A 21,770-nucleotide genomic window follows, 5' to 3' on the forward strand; every position below is an offset into this window, starting at 1 on the left:
AATCAGCTAAATCTGATGGAACTAATATTGTGTGATTTCTGCAGTCTAGGCCACAAGAGACCCCTTGGCACCTGCACATTTGCAATCTTTAACATTTCCCTGAGATGGCCATGTATGGAAGGCAACAAGGAGCTTAATGGAAAATGAGAGGCCAAGTGGTATAGCAAATAACAGCCAGTTCCATCTGTCAGTGTGACTGTGTCCATCTTATATGTTCTATTCCAGCCTACTCTCCAGCTGACTACAGTCACTCAGCCAAGGCAACAGAATTCATGAGAAACATTTTCATTGTTGTGTAAACCACTAAATTTTAGGATAGTGTGATACATAGCAATAGATTAATAGATTCAAGAGAAGCTTGACTTTCATTAACTTTATTTTGATATGATTTTTAAAGCCTATACTTTTTAAGCAGAAAATTACATTTATCTTTTCTAAATCACAGTGACACAGCAGAGAGCTGAATACAAATTTATGTTTTCGCCAAGAGTTTACTTATTTACTCTGGAATGGATATGAATCAATAATAATAAATACATATGTAACACTTTATAACAAACACCTTTTACAATAAAAATATAAGTGAATTCAACTTAAATGGCTTTCTACTATGTCACTTTTTTCAGGGCCAGAACAGTTGAAATATATCAGAGAAATATAAAGGACAGTTAACAGTATACAATATGCAAACATATTGTTAGCTAAGCAGTTTTCTACTGCATATGAAGTATTGACGTTATTCAAAAGAATCTATAATGTAGTGGTGGAACTTTTCAACATAAATGTTTTATTTTAGAAGAGCTTTCAATTCACAAAGAAGTTGTGAATATAACATAGAGTTATCATGTAACCCATACCCAGTGTCCCCTGTTACTGATGTTGTATATATGATTGTACCCTATATATCAACAATCAATATATGCAATGTTGTATAAGAAATGTAACTTATGTTACTAATTTACGCTTCTTAAAACTAATGCCCCAATATTGAGATATTAAGCAAAGTCCATGCTTTATTCAGACTTCTTTAGTTTTACCTAATTTCCTTTTTCTGTTCCAAGATTTCATTCAGGACACTAAATTACATTTAGTCTCTATGTCTCCTTAGGCTTTCTTCCTGTGATAGTTCCTCAGACTTTCATTGTGTCTGAAGTTGCAAGTAGTACTGGTTACATATTTTGTAGACTCTCCCTCCACTGGAATTGCTCTGATGTTTTTCTTATTAGTTTGGGGTTATATGTTTTTAAAAGGAAGATCACAGGCTAAAGTTCCGTTTTATCATGTACCAAGAGTAAATGCTGTCAAGATGATATATCACTGAAGGTGTTAAATTTGATCACCTGGCTGAGATAGCATTTTTCAGATTTCTCCACTGCAAAATTACTCCCCTACCCTCAAGACCCTCTTGCCTTTCATACTGTGTACTTTGAAAGGAAGTCACAGTACACAAATTTAAGGAGTGGATAATTATGCTCCTTCACCTTGAGGATAGAATATCCACATAAATTATTTGAAATTCTTTTTGTGCTTGTGAGGTTTGTTTCTTCTGCCTCATTCATTCATTAAATTATGACCCATCAGTATGGACTCACGTATACTTATTTTACACCTTGGGTTATAATCCAATACTACTTTATTCATTTTGTTGTTCATTTGGCTTCTGTGTCCCTTTGACGTACCCAAAAACCCATGTAGGGTTTTTGTCTCTTTTGTTCTTGTTTATTGAGTACTATCTTACTTTCTGTCACTTCAAGATATTCCAGGCTCATCTTGAATATTTCTGCCTCAGTCCCAGAACCATTCTTCTAAAGGAGCCCTGCTTCCTTTAATTGGAGACTGTTATTAGAAACCAAGATCTGGGCTCTATGAGTGGTTGTCATTACTTCCAGGCCCTCTAGAGCAAGGAAATATATGTGTTTATACTAGCCTGTGCACATGCACACACGTATAAATATATACATCACCATCTTTTTCTATATTCAACTAAAAATGTATTCATATTGGTGTCTCCAAGTCCAACTAATTTCCACATGGATTATTCAAACCCTTTTTTATTTCTTACTTACAAGTAACTACCACTCCAATAGTGGGAAAAGTGACCCCCATCATGCATCTTTCATTTACAATCAATTACAGAATACAGAAAACCCCCGACTTAACAATGGTTCAGTTTACAAATTTTCAGTCTTATGATGGTGTGAAAATGATATTCACTTAGTAGAAAATATACTTTGAACTTTGATCTTTTCCTGGGCTAACAATATGCGATAGATACTCTTTGGTGATGCTGAGCAGTGCCAGCCACACCTCCCAGCCAACCATGAGATCACAGCGTAAACAACTGATAGATTTGCAACCATTATATACCAATACAAACATTGTGTTTTTCAATTTCAGTATACTACTCAATAAATTATTTGACACTTTATTATAAAATAAGTTTTGTGTTAGATGATTTTGCTCAACTATGTGCTAAATCTAAGTGTTCTGAGCATGTTTAAGGTAGGCTAGCCTCTACTATGAGGTTTGTGGGTTAGGTGTATTAAATGTGTTTTCAACTTAACATTTTCAACTTACAATGGGTTTATAGGGATTTTTCCCATGGTAAGTTGAGGCAGATCTGTACATTTATAGTAGTATTAGAATTGTTAACTTGTACCCTCATGGGAAATAGTTTTACCAGCTAGAGTACAGTGGTTATGAGCAACTCTTTTAATTAATTTGTATATAGCCTTTAGTCTTACAGATTCAACTCATTCCAAATGACTTAGACTTAGGTCTGCATCTTTTTCACCACCCCATTCAGTGAGGTTGTTTCATGTATTTGTAATAGTTAGATTATTTTGTAACATACTGCATTGCATACTGGGATTCCCCAACCTCCTCAATGATTAAAAAAAAAAAAATTGTATCCCTAAACGTTTGTTCTTTGTGCTATAGAATTATATGGGCTTTGACACATACATAATGAAATATATCAACCATTACAGTGTCATATAGAATAGATTCACTACCAAAAAAAAAAAAATTCCCCTGTTGTACCAATACAACCATCCCTCCTCACTCAAACCCCTTGTGATTTCATATCTGATTACAGTTTCTGATTATTTCAGAATCTCATGTAATGGAAATCCTGCAATATGTAGCATTTTCCAACTTACTTTTTTCTGTTAGCAGTATGCACTTAACATTCATCCATGTCTTTTTGTGACTTGATAACTCATTTTTAAAAATCACTGACTTTTAAAAATATTTGATCAATTAGATGTACATCCTATACAATGAAATATTATTTATTTTTTTAACTATTGAAGGGTGTCTTGGTAACTTCAATTTTGGGTGATTATGAATAAAGCAGCTATAGATATCCACATGCCAATTTTTATGTCCAAAGTTTCAAATCCATTGGGTATATACTCAGAAATGTGGATGCTAAATTGTAGGGTAAGAATATATTTATTATTGTAAGAAGTTACCAAATTGTTTTACAAGGTGGCTATACCATTTTTGCATTCACATCAGAAAATGAGTCCCTTTTCCTCCACAATTTAGCCAGCAATTGATAATGTAATTTTAAAATTTTATCTTAGCTATTCTAGGTTTACAGTGGTATCTCACTGGTTCAATTTACATTTCCATAATGAAAAATAATGTTAGGGAAGTGTAATTAGCATCTTTAAGGAAAAAATAATGAGCATCTTCTCATATTCATGTTTGCTAGCCATATATTCTCTTTGGTGAGGTATCTGTTGGGTTTTTTTTTTTCCCCCATTTTAATCTTTTTTTTTTGTCTTAGTTTTGATTTTTAAGAGTTTTCTTTTTATTTGAAAGAGGAAGTTTTGAGCTGTCCAGAGTAGGAGGAGTGGACTTTCCCAGGTGGGAAAAGTATGAAGTCTTTTCTCCTAGAGATTAAGCTTTTGCTTTCAAGAATGTTCTGAATATTTTACAATAATTACCTTTCTCCTTTTTCAGCCAGAGCTATGAGAGAGGGGGGAACAGGAATCTTTCTTTGCTTTTTATCATAATATGCTTGTGAAGTTACTGGAAGTCAAACCCATGAAAGTAAAACTGAGTCTGTGGGAGGTGAAACCCACAAATGTGTGGGGGACTGCATCTCCCAGGAGTTTCTCTCTCTCCCACTAGTCCGTGCTCAGACTCCATCAAGTTGTTAAAATTACGATTTAAGTCTTCTTCCCAGGTTGTGGCTCTAGGGTTTCTGCTTCAGGTAAGCAGATCTCTCCTGTGATTCTTTATATTCTCCCTTCAGAATTTATGATGGTGGTTCTGTGATCATCGTTCTTTGAGGAGTCCAAAAAGTTGTTCAATTTCAGTTTAATTTTTTTTTTATTGTAAGGATAGTTTTAATAATTTCAGAGCTATTTGCATATTACAGCTGAAATCAGAAATCCAGTGTTGAAATTAAAAAAATAAAACAAAACCCTGATACTCTTTTCATGAAGAGAAAAAAAAGCATTACTAGTATTGAAAATATTTTAACCTATTAAAATATAATTTATTCAAATTGTAAAAAAGTCTTGTATTAATAAGTTGGGTTAGGTATTTTTATTAGATTATTTACATTTGAACATTAAAAATGATTACCTATATGGTAATCTTTAATAAGTTGAATTAAAAAAAACTTTGATTCTTTTAAGAAGGCCAACTAGTAACAATATCCATTTTGCTAGCCAAAATGGATGAATAAATAAATCTCAATCTCTTTTTAATTCAAGGAATCTATCTGTGACAGCAGTGGGTATCCAGGTTATATCCTTGTGGTTTATGACTTTTAATACCTTGTATTTATGTTGTCAAAGCCATTTCAGTATTATAATTGCTTTTACAAATTTTATGCCATGTAGAATTACAGTGAAGAATATTTAGAAATACACTGCTGATATTTACATTTTTTATATTGAAATTGTTTGGATATTCTAACCTTGTGTTATAAACTTTATGCAAAAAATTACATGGGTTGGAAATTTTACTAATTAGTAAAGACCCAATGAAAGACCTCTTGTAAAAAGCAGAAAGACTACACAGGTGAATAGATTTTGGTTTAAAAAAGCTTATAAATTATAGCTATAAATAAGATAGTATATGTTATTCTTGAAATCTTACCTTACTATAACAAGTTCATAAGAATTTTTCATTAATTTATTCCTTGAGGGTAGAAATAAGTTTTTTTCAGGCATTTATCATTATCTTTATTGAAGTACAAGAAAAATGAATCAGTGTAATAACTTATATGAAAGGATCCAGATTACTCTGTGAGCTGAATGAATAGAGACCAAATCTTTAATCTTTGAGTATTCATGTTTACTGAAGAATTGTTACATAGTATACCCTTAATAAATGTTGATTGAATAAAAGAATGAACTGATTGAGCTATTAGAAAATATATTTCTATTCCTCCATTTCAAAATGAGGAAATACATTACAGTAAGCTAAGAGTTCCTAAATAATATTATTGTGGAAGGTAAAATACCCCAACTGTGCTATGAATATAATTGCATATTAAGAGTTAGTTTTCTCTAGAAACTGTTAAATTAGTTCAAGAAATTTACCTTTAATGCAAGCAAAATGAAAAATCTTAGATTCTAGAAAAAAATTGAAAATTAAAATTTTACTGGAAAAATCAGCAAAAACATGATTTTGTCTTATGTAAAACAGTATAGTGAGCAATGGAAAAAAGATTCATATGGAAAGTTAAAATTTTAACATTCATTTCTCAGTGACTGACAGAGAAAATAGATCTTAAAAAGTGAGTTAAAATATTTCAGGGCACTTTCTCTAAGGTAAACATATTTAACAACTGTATATTACCAGAAAGGAAAGGAAATACATTCCAGGGGCCATTTAATCATAGATTACTCCTATGGTAAAATATTCACATTGGTTATTTAATATTACCTCAAATCATATCTGGTGAAATGGGACATGTAATTCCATGGACAACCTGGTCAAGTGGGAACAAAATATAAACATTGTCTGAAATTGCAAAGATTGTTTCTGATGGGGTACTAAAATGAGAAATTCAGAGAGAGATTGAAGTGAAGATGTTGATTCAAGTAGGGAAGACTCAAATAGGAAAAAAAAGGGACTCAAACTCTTCTGACTTATTTTGTAATGTTCTCAGTCTAATTCATATTCTAATTGCTATTTGGAATAATACTGTTTGAAAGTATAAATTTAATTTTGATAAAAAACAACAACACTGATATTGATGATCAAATATATTGGAGAATTGAAATAAAACCTACAAATGAAGTTCTTTTTATAGAAGCTTATTGGCCAGTAGAACTATTAACTAGTGATTAGTTAATAACCAATTAATTGTTATATTGAATTAATCTATTGATACCTTTCATAAAGTTCAAAAATCAAAATAATTGTCAAGCTTTTACAAGATTATTAAAAACTTTGTACTGGTAAACTGAAATACTTCTTTAAAGCAATATATACATCTCATTTGACACAAATTATTCTTATTTTCATCAGTATCCTTTTGCTTTTATGTTCTATAAATTGTGCAAAAGATACCAGAAAAGAAATAATCATGAGCAAATTATAATAACAAAACCTTGACCAAGAGTTAGAGCTTGAATTGTAGAGATACTGTAGGTTATCTGAGTACGGAAAGCTCTATCTTTATCTCTGGGCATGTGTAGATGTCTGGTTATTAATTCTTGTCCAAGGTAAGGACAATGGAATTTATATGCTGCTTAAGGACTTAAACTCTCCGGGCAACCCCAGAGGTCAGTTTCTTTACTAATGGCTTGCAAATGGTCTGTGTCCCAATTGTACCTCTGGAATTTTAATTTCTGGAGTTGATTGAGTGCCAACACAGAGAGGTCAGTGCTATTGAAAAAAGATTATTACTTACAGTTCTCAAGAGGAGGAAGCATGCCTTGCCATGCAGGTCCACATGGAGAAACACCAGGCTTGATTATGAAGCAGAAGGAACAAGGAAAGCATGACCTAGACCTTTATTATTATGTTTTCTGTGGAAAGTTAAGGCAGGGAATGGAAACGGCTTAGAATTGGCCAGTCTGAATAATGTCTTTGGGCTCTAGGCTATAGTAGTCATCTCTTGTGGTCTGATAACAGGGTCTGGGATGATTTAGGGTAGGGGAAATACTGGCTTGGTGTATGAGAGATAAAGGAGGTGGCTGGGGGTCTAACTTGGAGTTATTTTTTTTGCATATGAATGGTGCGTTCACAGAGAAATTGGTATCTTGGAAATTAGCTAGCTTTGGGAGGGGCAGTCTCTCCCCAGCCAGCTAACACCCACCCACCCCAAATATCAAAGCACCATAAGATATGGAAAATAAAAAACATGATTAATACAGTCCAACCAACTAGAAAAGTCTGGCTTGATCAGACGGCCAAAGGGACTTAAATGTACCTACTGAAAGTTTTTTCCTTTGAGTTCTCCCAAAGCCAAGATCCTGGTCCTAGATATTGACATAGATAACATCCCAAGCTGGAGACAGTCTACTCTGCTCCAGCCCAACCCCTGGTATACTTGCATGTTGATGTCGCTTAGTTCTCCAGTGCTTTCCAGTCCTCTCTTTTGCTGCACCATACCCTTTGGCTTTAAATAGCAGTCTTATACAAGTATGTTTTGTGGGATCTGGTGGATTCTTTCATATATATAAAATAAATATTAAATCATGCATATGATAAGATATGTGAACTTGAAAATATAGCAAAAGAAAGTATCCAAATTGAGGCTCAAAGGGCAAAACTAAAATATGAGAAAGTTGAAAGATCCTCACTCTCATGAGGAAAACAATCAAGCAGTAAATGGAGTAATTGGAGACCTAGAAGAGAGAAAAAAGGGAATGTAGAAAAGAGCATCAAAAACAACTTAAATAATGGCTTAGAATTTTGTAAGTTTAATAAAATCAGTAAACTAAAAACCCAAGAAACTCACTGAAACAGAAATGGGACAATCAGCAAGGCACAACATATTTGAATTGTGCAAACCAATGCTAGAAATAATCCTAAAGCACTTAGAGATTTATGTTCCTTGGAGATAAAAGGGAAGAAATTACGTAGACATTTCCTCAGAAACGATGTAAGACAGAAGAAAACAGAATTGTATCTTTAAAGGACAGGAACAAACATGTAAACCAAAAAACAATAGTTAACTATAATTCTATATCCAGTTAAATAATCTTTTGAAAATGAGGTAAAATAAAAATATTTCAGAATTAAAAAGCTGATAAAATTCATCAGCCAACTTGCACTATTAGAAATATTAAACATAGTTCTTCAAGTGAATAGAAAATTATACAAGTGGAAAATTGAATATACACAAAGGAACAAAGAGTACTAAATAAGGTAAATATATGGAGAAAGATATATAAGACATTTTTATAGTGTTTACTATTTTCAAATGGTAATATATTATTAAAGGAATAATTAAAACAATGTGTTATGTGATCTGTGACATAGGTAGAAGTGGCAACAAAGGATAAGAGGAAAAAATTAAGGTGTATATGGTATAGCAATATTAAAATATATTTTGTTAATTTTTTTTAACATCTTTGTTGGAGTATAATTGCTTTACAAATGTTGTGTTAGTTTCTGCTTTACAACGAACTGAATCAGTTATACATATACATGTGTTCCCATATCTCTTCCCTCTTGCATCTTGCAGATTCCTAGAAGAAAATTATTATAAAAAGAGGTATGTGTATCTATTGTTTAATTGTTTTCCACTGGACCTGTATATAGGAAACTATTAACTGTTGTCACCTTTGGAGAGAGTTTAGAGATTTGGGGATCAGAGGGTAGGAAGAAGAGATTTTCATTTTTCATTCCTTTTGACATTGTTTCATTTTTACAAACCATGTGCCTGTGTTATTTTTCACATGCATTATTTTTATTTTTAAAAAATATAAAATAAATGAAGTATAATCAAAAACTAAAAAAAAAAAAATTATGTTCTTCTATGTGGTTTCTTGTATTTAACACTATACTTTATTTGAAATTTACCTCAGAAAAAGGTAAAGATAGGTAAAGATCTAAAATTTAAAATGATACTTTCCCAAGTTGTTAATTTTCTCAACACCCTTTGTTCTTAATTCTTTCTCATTGATTTGCAATGCTTTTTTTAAAAAATTTCATGTTGCTTTTATGCCCATAGTAAGGTAGTTTTAGAGTTATTAGTTATGAGACATTGATGCTGTCTGGTTCTTGAGCCAGTACTGTGCTGTACAGTTACTGTGGTTTTAAAATACATCTTAATATATGTTAAAACAACAACAACAAAAGGACAAATTCCTAGAAAATCACACTGTAGAAAAACCAACACAAATAGAAATATAAAAACTATATATTATAATGCATGTCATATACATATACACATATATATGCATATACAAATGCCATATAGGAGTGTCTGTATTCATATATGTGTGCATGTATGTATATACATATAATTGCCACATATATGAAAGTCAATTTGTAATTTTTTAAATTACCACCAAACAAAATCACTGGAGAATTTGTCAAATATTTAAATAATAAATATTGTAAAGTCTAGACAAACTCTTTCAAACAACAAGAGAAAACAGTTATCAAGTCATTTTGCTAGGTAAGCTTGTTATTAAAAAAATACCTTATAAGGAAACAAAACTGTAGACTAATACTCTTTGTGAGCCTACTTTTTAAAATATTAGAAAATAGAATCCAGTAATATATAATAGCATGTAATATACTGTAACAAAGTAAGCCTTACTCAGGAATTCAAAGTCAATTTAATATTCCAAAAATAACGCATGTAATTCACCATATTCATTGAATAAAGAGAAATTTCACTAAATAAATGCAGAAAAAGCACATGGCAATATATGAACATAGTTCTACCCAAATTGATCTATCACTTCAACATAATTCCAAACAAACTCTCAGCAAGTGTTTTTCTTAGGAAATTGAGAAGTTGATGCTAAAATTCATGTTGAAATGCAAAGGATTTTGAATGCCAACCTAATTTTGAAAATGAACAAAATCATAACACATACTCTACCTGGTTTCAAAACTTACTACAAAGTTAAATTAATAAAGACAGTATGGTACTGATGTTAGGATAGACATGGATATCAGTGGAACACAATAGAGTCTAAAATTTAACTTTCACATATATAATTAAATGATTTTTGACAAGAGTTCTAAGAAAATTGAATAGGGGAAAAAATACAATTGACCCTTGAACAACCTCTGGGGTTAGGGGAACTGACCCTCGCCTAGTGGAATATCCATGTATAACTTTAGAGTTGGCCCTTCGTGTCCATGGTTCTGCATCTGTAAATTCAACCAACTGTGAATCATGTAGTACTGTACTATGTATTCATTGAAAAAAATATGTGTGTAAGTGAACCCACGCAATTCAAACCCGTGTTGTTCAATGGTCAACTGCAGTATTTTTAATAAACAATACTACACAATTGGATGGCTTTATGAGAAAAAATGAATTTCAGTCTTGCCTAATACCACACACTGATTATCTCAAATGGATCATGAACCTAAATGTAAAAGATAAAACTAGAAAATTTTTAAAGAAAAAACACAAAGGAAAATCTTTTTGACCTTATGAAAAACAAGGATTTCTGATTCAGGACATAAAAATAAGCATTAAAAAGGAAAGCATAGCTAAACTGTACTTAATCAAAATTAAAAAAAAAAAAAAAACTAATCCAAATTTAAAAGTTTAAGGATGTCTTCTAAACAGAATGGTAAAATTAAAACAAACGGTGCTAAAAAATGAGAGCAAATGGAGGAACTGGGGCACCCAAGTATTGCTGGTGAGAACATAAAATGTTACAACCATTTTGGAAAACAGTTTGGCAAACTCTTACGCATTTAAACAACCCAGCAATTTCAGTCCTAGATACATATCCAGGCAAATGAAAGATTATGTTTATCAACACATTTTGCTGCCAATGCTAATAGCTTGTCCATAATAGTCCCAAACTGGAAATGCAACTGGTGTTCATCAACAGATGACTGGATAAATAGACTACTCATAAATGGATATAACATACAATAAATGTATATTCATACAATGAATAATACTGCAATAAAGAGGCAGAAACTAATAATGTACAAAACAACATAATTATATCTCAAAAATCATTTTGTTGAGTGAAAGAAGCCAGACACAAAGATATTTATTATTATTGTAGAATTCTATTTCTATGCAATTCTAGAACAGAAAAAATTAATGTAATGTGAATATTTTATATCTTAATTATAATACTGTAACATTAGAATGTACATTTGACAAAACATATCAAATTATAAACTTAATTGAACTTCCCTGTTGGTCCAGTGGTTAAGATTCCATGCTTCCAATGCAGGGAGTGTGGGTTCAATCCCTGGTCAGGGAACTAAGATCCCACATGCCCTATGGAGCAACCAAAAAAAAAAAAAAAAAAGTTTGTATAAAAAGAATTATAAACAACATATTTGCATTTTACTGTGTCAATTATATCCAAATAAAATTGATATTATGTATCAGGTGTCCCATATCTTTAAGAAATTTGGTACTATTTATAAAGGCATAATGCCACCATCAAGGGCTATGATCAGTTGCAAAAGATCACATAAGAAAAACTCTAGATTTATCACTCATCTTAGCAGAATTGTAAATTGCATTTTTATAATTTCCAGAGGATATAGATGTGCTATTTCTTGCTCACTAATAGATATTTTTAGTTTCCATAGGAAACATAGGACACACAGGAGACTATTTCAGCAGCTTCTCAGGAAAGCTTCCTACAGTAAAATAGTGTTTATTGCTGTTTTAGGTGGAAACATAGTTAAGTGTCAGAATAGAAGTTCCTACAATCCAGTTGAGTTGCTCTCCCTTCAGAAGTTGCTATCCATTATTTCAGACTCCAGTGACTTGGTCTCATTTATTAATCAAGTTCTCTCTGAGTCTGCTTCTTTACTTGTGCCTCTCCACTACTCTTGCCTCTAATAGTAAGGGCATTTTCCACATTTGCTTATATCTTTTGTTATCTGTGTCTCACTTTTAAAATATTCCCAATACATGGTATGCTTTTTTAAAAAAATATCTAATATGTTTATTATTAACTCATTATTTATATTTATATTTCATTCCATAGATTGTAAGTCTCAAGTGTTGACAGCTCTTCTTTATGATTTATGTATATGTTAATATGTATATATGACTTTATGTATGTAATATATAATAGATATACAAAAAGTCTATCTCTACAATGAGTGATTTAGAAGACAGTGTAACTTATATGTGAAAACTCTCAAGTTTTATGTAATCATTTATATAATACTGAACTGATTTCACTTTTGAAATACTCATAAGATTTAGCTTTATTTTTTCTTTATTATAAGAATTACTAGTTATGCTGAGGTATATCCACACATACAGACTAGGACACACATAGATAAAAACTACATGCTAACATGATAAAAAATGTCATATATATATGAAATATATATAGGGAGAGACATGTTATATAGATATGTAAAAGAAGAAGAAAATTGAATTTCCCAAATTAAAGTAATTCTTGACTGTTTTGTGGAAGACTTTTTCAGTTAGGATGTCTTATATTTTCAATTAGAATAGAATGTCTAGCTTGTTAGGAGAGAAAATCTTTTCCAAAATATCTTTTAAAGGGATTTCTATTTATATTAGATATACAACATCACAGAAGCAAGCTGTGCCATTCCCCCCATCTTTGCAAATTTACTTCGATGTGAATTATTTTTCATTAGAATGTCTCATCTTTCTGGCCAGTTTCCATCAGCTTTTGTGAGTTCTGATGATTCATAAGTTCCTTCCAATCCATGGAGTGAACACACACACAAAAAATAAACATCAGAAACAGGCTAAACTCCACATAAAGGCAACATCACTTTTGTTTAAGAAATAATTTATTACCACTCTGCACTTCAAAGTAATTTTAAAAATTGACTCAGTGAACAAGTCATAATTCTTACGAAGAAGATAAACATTGCTATACTTTTAACAAGAGTGAAAACTAAGGCTAAGAATTTGAGTCTTCAGAAAAGATGAAAAATAATACCTGACTCTCCTTATCAGCTTTGGTTCATTATATTATATGACTCCAACATCTTTCTTAATACTCTATTCACAACCTATACAACCTCCTCTTAGTCAGCCGTACTAATTGCATTAACAGACATCTCAAAGCTTGTATTTTTTCTGATATGATTCACAGCCTAAGAACATTTTGTACAGGTGGTAGATCTTCACATAAGTACATTGTCTTTGATTTACATTATGCCAATTAAATTCAACAAACAGTTTTGAGTTATAACATGTGTCAGACACTGTGGGAAATGTTTGGGATAAAAATATAAATATGGGGCTTCCCTGGTGGCGCAGTGGTTGAGAATCCGCCTGACGATGTAGGGGACACGGGTTCGTGCCCCGGTCCGGGAAGATCCCACATGCCGCGGAGCAGCTGGGCCCGTGAGCCATGGCCGCTGAGCCTGTGCGTCCGGAGCCTGTGCTCCACAATGGGAGAGGCCACAACAGTGAGAGGCCTGCGTACCACAAAAACAAAAACAAACAAACAACAACAACAACAAAATATATATATATAAATATGGAATGCTGTTTACTCTTAAGGGCACACAGTCAAGGGATAAAGAGATTGATGTAAGTAAATCATTGGGATAAAATGTGATGAGTACAATTTTGCCAGTATTTTCAGAATAGAATATTGACACAAATTACAAGTGATCAAGTTGATGCATAAGGTGTATTTTAAAAGAAAAGATGTTTTACCTGGAAAATAAAATAGGAGTAGGCTTTTTCCAAATGAGAGCAAAATGAGATTGGGAGATTGATGAGCAAAGAAGGATATTTCAGGAGGCAGAACAGCATGTGCCAAACTAGAAGTACGTTAGACAGCCAAGGGGACTGCGGAGTTTTGGTCTTGACTGAAATGTAGACAATATTTATGTAGCAAAGGCAAATTAGGCAAAGGAGACATTTTGGAGTGTATCTTATGATATTCTAATAAGCCCTCAATCAGTGGTCACACTGAGAACATTCAAAACCAATCAGGAGTAGTAAGGTCATATTTCTATTTTGATTCAATCTTTGTTGAAGATAAGATAATAGATTATGAGACTGTGGATAAGGACAAGAGTGGAGCTTACTGTGCTTTAGGTAGGAGATGATGAAAATCTAAATTAAGTCATTGGTAGTTGGAAGGGGTTGATATTTAGAGATACTAACATAGTAAAATCATATAGGATTCAATGCCCCATGAGATGTTGTAGGAGAAGGGATGGAGGTTTAGGGGTCTCCTGCAATCATGGGTTAAATAAAATAAATGGTTTATTGAAAATGGAAATATAGGAGGATGAGTGAATTGAGAAGAAAGATTTTAAGCTTGAATTTGGATGTGTTGACCTGGAATCTACACATTAGAAAGCATTTTGGTAATTGGCAGTGTTTACTGTGCATTTGTGGATGAAATGTTTGAACAGTTTACCGAATCTGAAAGTTTTAGCGTATTAGCCTCATGTTTCACTTGTATGAAAATTTTAACTAAGCAAATTATTTTTAGTTTGACTTATTAGTGCTGCCTAATACAGATATTTAGATGATTATACTGGCCCTACTGAACAAGACTTTTGTTTTGTCTATTGTTTCTAGTGCTTAATGTTTCTTTTTGATATATTGTTACAGAACACAAAAGTTGAGTGGAGGAAAATCATATTTGTTTTCAACAATTTTGAAATCACTTGGAGCTAAATTCTCTCAGGTTGGATGTGAAATGAAAAGTAAAATTTTGAAAAGCCTGATGCAAGGGAGAAAAAGGAAACATTTGTTTCCACTATAGTCAGAACTATCTTCTCACCTTCTTCCCAATGGCAATTACATTGTATCCTGTGACTGCAGAAAAGTGCTGATTTCATTAAATTAAAATTTGACATGAAAGGCTTTACAGGTAAATCCATCTCTGAATGTTACTATTTCAAAAAGCAGAACTAAAGAAAAACGTTGCTTGCATCTAATATGGCTGTGCTCCCATTGACCATAATATTAACACCTCATTAAATTGACAAAGTTTAGTAAAGGCTGAGTTCACTTCATTGCTACTGTTATTTAACTGGATATGAGTTTCATTAAAATCATTATTGGTGAATTTCATTTATATAAATCATTGAAAAGTATGCTTTCTCCTCATGTACAATGTAACTCCCCTACCTACCAACCCAGTGCAGGCAAACAGCAACAACCTTCTCTTAACCTAATATCTGGAGGGGAAGTACAAAGCTATTTTCTTACTAGATTATTTTAAGATATGAAAAGATGTGAGGCATTTGTTCAAAATCCTCAAAATGTCTTATTTTACTTGTGATACATTTTCAAGGTAATTGCTATATCAATAAACAGAGAAGCAATCACTCATTTGGTTTAGTAAATAGCTTTAAATCTATGAATTATATTTTATATTATTAGAAAGTTATATCTGAGTAAATAAAACTGGGAAAATGAAAAGTGCTTGATGATATGATCACAGTACTTTGATTGGAACTGAGTTCCTTTAGGATTGAGATTTGATGAATACTTTATTTAAATATGCCCAGGATGGTCGAGTCATTGCAGGACTCTTAGCACTCCCAGTTGAGATCTGTCTTTAGTAAGGAGACTGCCTTCTTTCTCCACTGCCATCTCTGAGGTGACATCCATCCTTCCATGTAGAATTAATCTTAAAAGTGATTCATTTTACTGGTTTGTTTTAATACTTTGACCTACCATAAAAACATTATAACTTGAACTGGCATGTCTTTAATTTTTCAAAACTTTGTTGTTTCTTCTTGACAAGTGAAACTATTCCTATTCAGAAAATATTCACATTCCTAAGGTGACATTAAATAATGGAATCTCTACAGCACTATTACTGATCACTGAGAAAGGACACAAATCCATCCTTACTTTGACCAAAATATATAAACACACATTTTAAACTATATTTTTATTTTTAAAAGCCAAAGTAAATCAACCTACACTCATGTCACTCTGTGGTCAATTTTTTTTCTTTTACCCCCATAAAGAGGCCTACAGTTTCTCAAGATATTAGCAAGTAAACCCATAGCCTGGAACAGAATTCATTAATCACCTTAGATTATTTTTCTAACAATCACTCACACATTGTCCAAGACACCTGATCTCCTGTTTAACAAAATCACAACCAAGCGAACAAAAGTGACACAGAAATCCAACAGTGGAAAAATAAGTCCATTAGACTTGTAAAGAGATCATCATTTTCTAGCTGCTATGAGAATTTTGAAAAATAGCAGACATTAAAGAGAAAATTTCTAAGACAATGTCTAGTGGTGAGTGGTCTCTATGCCCATAAGGCAGTGTTTTAGCCAAATGTAAATGCCAGTAAACAGAGAATAAGTGAAAGATATACTTTTCTTCATAGAAAAGCAATGAAATGGGACAAATTATAAATATTTCCAATGCCGTCCCATTTTTTTCTACATGTCCACAGAAATATATACTTGGGAACTTACTCTATTTTTACACGAATACAAATCCTTAGAAGCATAATTTTTTTCACTAATATTTTACAGAAATTCAGTGAAGTGAGCAAATCTCCCTCTATTCTTCCTCTGTTTATACATTTATCTTTCTTGAATTGAGTAATCAACCCCCAGCAAGAAAGTATATCTTCTCAAATAACAAAATTCACGAATACATAAACATTAAAAATAACTTTTAAAAGAGGCAATAGCACCATTGATACCTATAGAGAAAGCTTTACAAATATACGATTTGTTTGAGAAAGACTGTATGTGATTTTGTTTTAAGCTTAATTTAATTTACCTTTATTCAAACAAGGTAATTGATAACATTGAAATACTTATAATCCAAAACAAGTCTTTATCAATTAGAAAAGATTAGCTTGTACCACCATCTTAATACGGAATCTAATAAGATTGTTCACATGGATAAGAGAAAGATGAATATACTTGAAAATATTCTGTATTTAGTATGGATATAGATATAGATGTTTAATCTTGGGAAAAATACTTGGATCAAAGTGGGGAAATTCAGAACAGACTTATGAATTGGGAGTCTCTAAGTAAGAATTTTGGGGAGTTGTTTTACTTGATGCACTTCAGAAAAGTTTCATCTTTGACCAATATGGCCAATTCTAGTCAAACCTGAAAAGGATTTGCCAAAAACACCCAGAGTACATGACATCTGGGGACAAAGTAGAGTGTTTACAAAGTTTATTATTGAGAGAAGATTGTCTCATAGAGAAAACCTAAGACAAAAAGGTTAGGGATTTAAATCCAAATAGCCTTAACAATTAAATGAAGTTTAAAAACTCTAGTTAACTAGTTCTTGTGCTTAAAAAGAAAAAGAGTTGAACAGTTTAGGCATGGTGGAAGCGAACAGTTCTGATATTGAATAAATTATGAAGACTGACCTGATTTTCTACTTTGTTCCACAGAAGCGACTTTTATGTTTCAGAACTGGATCACATCAGGATAAAGAGTCTAATTTCAACCTTATAGTCTATTATTGTTTTTACTACATCATTTAGGGGTAAATCCTAAATATCTGTGACTCACAACTTCATATCAATTTTACGGGGCAAGTTGAGTACCATGAATAAAGACTTTGAGCTAGAGCAATATGAATATTTTGTTCTCATTTTAGGTTGTTGTTAGTGAAAGGTGGGCCAAGTGAGGGGTACCACTTCAAATATTTTTATTTTTAAAATCCAATTATTTGAGATCTTTTACTTCTTAAAAATTTCATATTTAAGAGGTGGCCTAATTCATTTGAGCTGCATGAATAGCCTAGGAAAAATGATTCAGACTTCAAAGTATTAGAGTGAGTTCAAAGAAGTAGTTTACAAAAGGTTCCAGAAGAATAGGGCTATAGCCATGCAGGGAACGGAGTTTAAGTACAGGCTAAGTGAAAGCTAGAATTCGCCATAGATACAGGCTCATCCTCAGACGATAGGCTTGCATTCTGGATGGAACTTGTCTTAAGCAGAAAAAGCCTCTCTCTGTCTCTCTCTCTCTCTCTCTGTCTCTGTCTCTCTGTCTCTGTCTCTGTCTCTCTCTCTCTCTCTCTTCCCTCCCCCACTCTCCTATTCCTCCTCATGCCAAGATTTGAATTTGAGTAATTGCTAAAACAGAGCTTCCTTAGTTAGGGGTGTCATAATAGTGTGCATGTGAGGGGCCTTGAAGCCATTCTGGAGTCAGGATGGGGGTTATTCCCATCATGGATGAATAATACAAATTACTAAAGTATAATGTAAAAGTCTGACTTGCTGAATTTATATCAGTCTCAGAGACTACTTCACTTTTCTTAACATCAGCCTTTCACCAGAAAACATTTTGCATGACTCAGATGTAGATCAGCTCCAGTATGTTACAGGGAATCAGCTTCCATTTATTTATTCCTTTATAGTTTCCCTTCATGCTCAGAAAAGAATGAACATGAAGGCTGTCTCTTTTTGACCAGCGTGGTAGGGGTGATATTCAGCGAGTGCCACTGAAGGAAACAAAACAAAATAAAACAAAACTTTATCGAAGAAGTTAGGGTCAAGAAGGTTAATAGATCCTCGTCCCAGAGAACTTCCTCTGTAAGTAACAACAATAAAGAGTTTAATATATTTAGGGAGATATAATTTTATTGCAATTTAGTGGTTTTGTATTTGAAATGTTTAAACTTTCTAAATTTATTTAGCAACTAAACAGAGATTAACAGTATATAAATATTGAATGGTAAAATTTAGACAGCACTTTTATAGACATTATGCAGTTTGATCCTCAGAAAATACTGGGTTTGATAGAGCAGATAAAAAATAAAGAGTACTTTGAGAGATGATTCAATATGGTGAGGCATTTCAGGATGTTTTGTCTTATACCACATCTCAAAAAAATTAACTGCAAACAGAAAATCCTAGGGGATGGAAACTTTTCTAAAACCAAAATCAAATAAGAAAATCACCAAATCATTTTCTTTGTTTTCTGTATCTCTAAGCATAAAATAATGCTCTGTAAATATCAATGATGATTTCTAAGGTATAGTTAACTAATAGGAAGTTATTTTTTTTCTTGAAGATTCTATCATTTACTTGTGGTTCCTTGTTTTTCAGAGAGGGAACTTTTTGCTTTTGATTATTATTTTCCTTTATTTGGTAATGTCATGGAAATGAAAAACCTGTGCTAACTTTAGCTTACATAGCATAATATATGACTTGGTAATATATTATGTTCAATAGCTTGTGGAAGGGAGAAACAATGAACCACTACAATGACACAAAAGTTGTTCTCATTGATAATCTATTAAATGCTCTGCAGGAGGGTAATACATACTGCAAACAGAATTAAAACTTGTAAAATAAGAATCCTTACTAAGCAAGAAACAGGTCACAAAGTATTAATAAACAGAATTAATGAAGTGTTCTACAGAAAATAAATGCCGGGTCTTGATTTTTCTGATCTTAATTGAAATTCCAAAATTAGACCAAGATCACCAAACTAAGCTGATATAATGAAAAGCTGTTTTGCAAAGTTCTAGTGAGACTAACAAATATTACTTTTTAAATGTAAGACATTACAATACAAAGGGAAATTAATTTTCAAGAAAAAGTGATACTGCTATTTATAGCATAGAGACATAAAGGGTGGCATCTATAGAAAAGTAGCAGAAGGAACCATAGTTGACCCTTGAACAACTAGGGGCTTAGGGGGCTGACCCCACACAGTCCACAATACACATTTAATTTTATAGTCAGCCCTTCATATCCACGGTTCTGCATCCATGAACTTGAGCAGATCATGTAGTCCTATAGTCTATGTATTGAAAAACTTCTGTATGTAAGTAGGCCCATAGGTCAAGCCAGTGTTTTTCAAGAATCAACTGAATTATGAATTAGATTTTGGAGTTTAGATAATCCCTTTTTTCCTCATATTAACAGTCATTCCTTTTGCTAGGGTTTTTTGTTTGTTTTTGTTTATTTAGCTGGAGAGATGTAGTGTTGGTTATTTGATTAAATGTGCAAATTTCTGGGAAATATTTATTTGCTTCCTTAAACTGCAACTATATCTCCACATGGTAAAAACTGAAATTTTCATAAAATATAGCTGAAATACAGATTGTATGAAACAACATAAGAAATATATTTGCATCATCCCTGCTTACTGTTCCCCCTGCCCATGTCCTCAAGTCCATTCTCTATGTCTGCATCTTTATTTCTGTCCTGCCCCTAGGTCCTTCAGAAACTTTTTTTTTTTTAGGTTCCATATATATGTGTTAACATACAGTATTTGTTTTTCTCTTTCTGACTTACTTCACTCTGTATGACAGACTCTAGGTACTCCACTACAAATAACTAAATTCCGTTTCTTTTTATGGCTGAGTAATATTCCATTGTATATATGTGCCACATCTTCTTTATCCATTCATCTGTTGATGGACACTTAGGTTGCTTCCATGTCCTGGCTATTGTAAATAGAGCTGCAATGAACATTTTGATACATGACTCTTTTTGAATTATGGTTTTCTCAGGGTATATGCCCAGTAGTAGAATTGCTGAGTCATATGGTAGTTCTATTTTTAGGTTTCAGGTTTTTTTTCTAAGAAGATGTTGGGAGTAGGAATTTATTAACTAATTAATTTACTTTTGCTGTGTTGGGTCTTCATTTCTGTGCGAGGGCTTCCTCTAGTTGTGGCAAGTGGGGACTACTCTTCATTGTGGTGCACGGGCCTCTCACTATCACGGCCTCTCTTGTTGCAGAGCACAGGCTCCAGATGCACAGGCTCAGTAGTTGTGGCTGATGGGCCTAGTTGCTCTGTGGCACGTGAGATCCTCCCAGACCAGGGCACAAACTCATGTCCCCTGAATTAGCAGGCAGATTCTCAACAACTGAGCCACCAGGGAAGCCCTATTTTTAGTTTTTTAAGGAACCTCTATACTACTGTTCTCCATACTGTCTGTATCAATTTACATTCTCACAAACACTGCAAGAAGGTTCCATTTTCTCCACTATCTCTCCAGCATTTATTGATTGTAGATTTTTTGGGGGGGAGTGCGTCGGCCTCTCACTGTTGTGGACTCTCCTGTTGTGGAGCACAGGATCCAGATGCACAGGCTCAGCGACCATGGCTCACGGGCCCAGCCACTTCGTGACATATGGGATCTTTCCAGACTGGGGCACAAACCTGTGTCCCCTGCATCGGCAGGAGGACTCACAACCACTGCGCCACCAGGGAATCCCTGTTTGTAGATTTTTTGATGATGGCCATTCTGACGTGTGAGGTGATATCTCATTGTGGTTTTGATTTGCATTTCTCTGATGATCAGTGATGTTGAGGATCTTTTCATGTGTTTGTTGGCAATCTATATGTCTTCTTTGGAGAAATATCTATTTAGGTCTTCCACCCATTTTTGTATTGGGTTATTTGTTTTTTTGATATTGAGCTGCATGTGTTGCTTGTATGTTTTGGAGATTAATTCTTTGTCAGTTGCTTTGTTTGCAAATATTTTCTCCCATTCGGAGGGTTGTCTTTTGTCTAGTTTATGGTTTCCTTTGCTGTGCAAAAGCTTTTATGTTTCATTAGGTCCCATTTGTTTATTTTTGTTTTTATTTCCATTTCTCTAGGAGGTGGGTCCAAAAGGATCTTGCTGTGATTTATGTCATAGAGTGTTCTGCCTATGTTTTCCTCTAAGAGTTTGATAGTGTCTGGCCTTACA

The sequence above is a fragment of the Kogia breviceps genome, chromosome 6 (genome assembly GCF_026419965.1).
Source record: "Kogia breviceps isolate mKogBre1 chromosome 6, mKogBre1 haplotype 1, whole genome shotgun sequence".
NCBI classification, from domain to species: Eukaryota; Metazoa; Chordata; class Mammalia; order Artiodactyla; family Physeteridae; genus Kogia; species Kogia breviceps.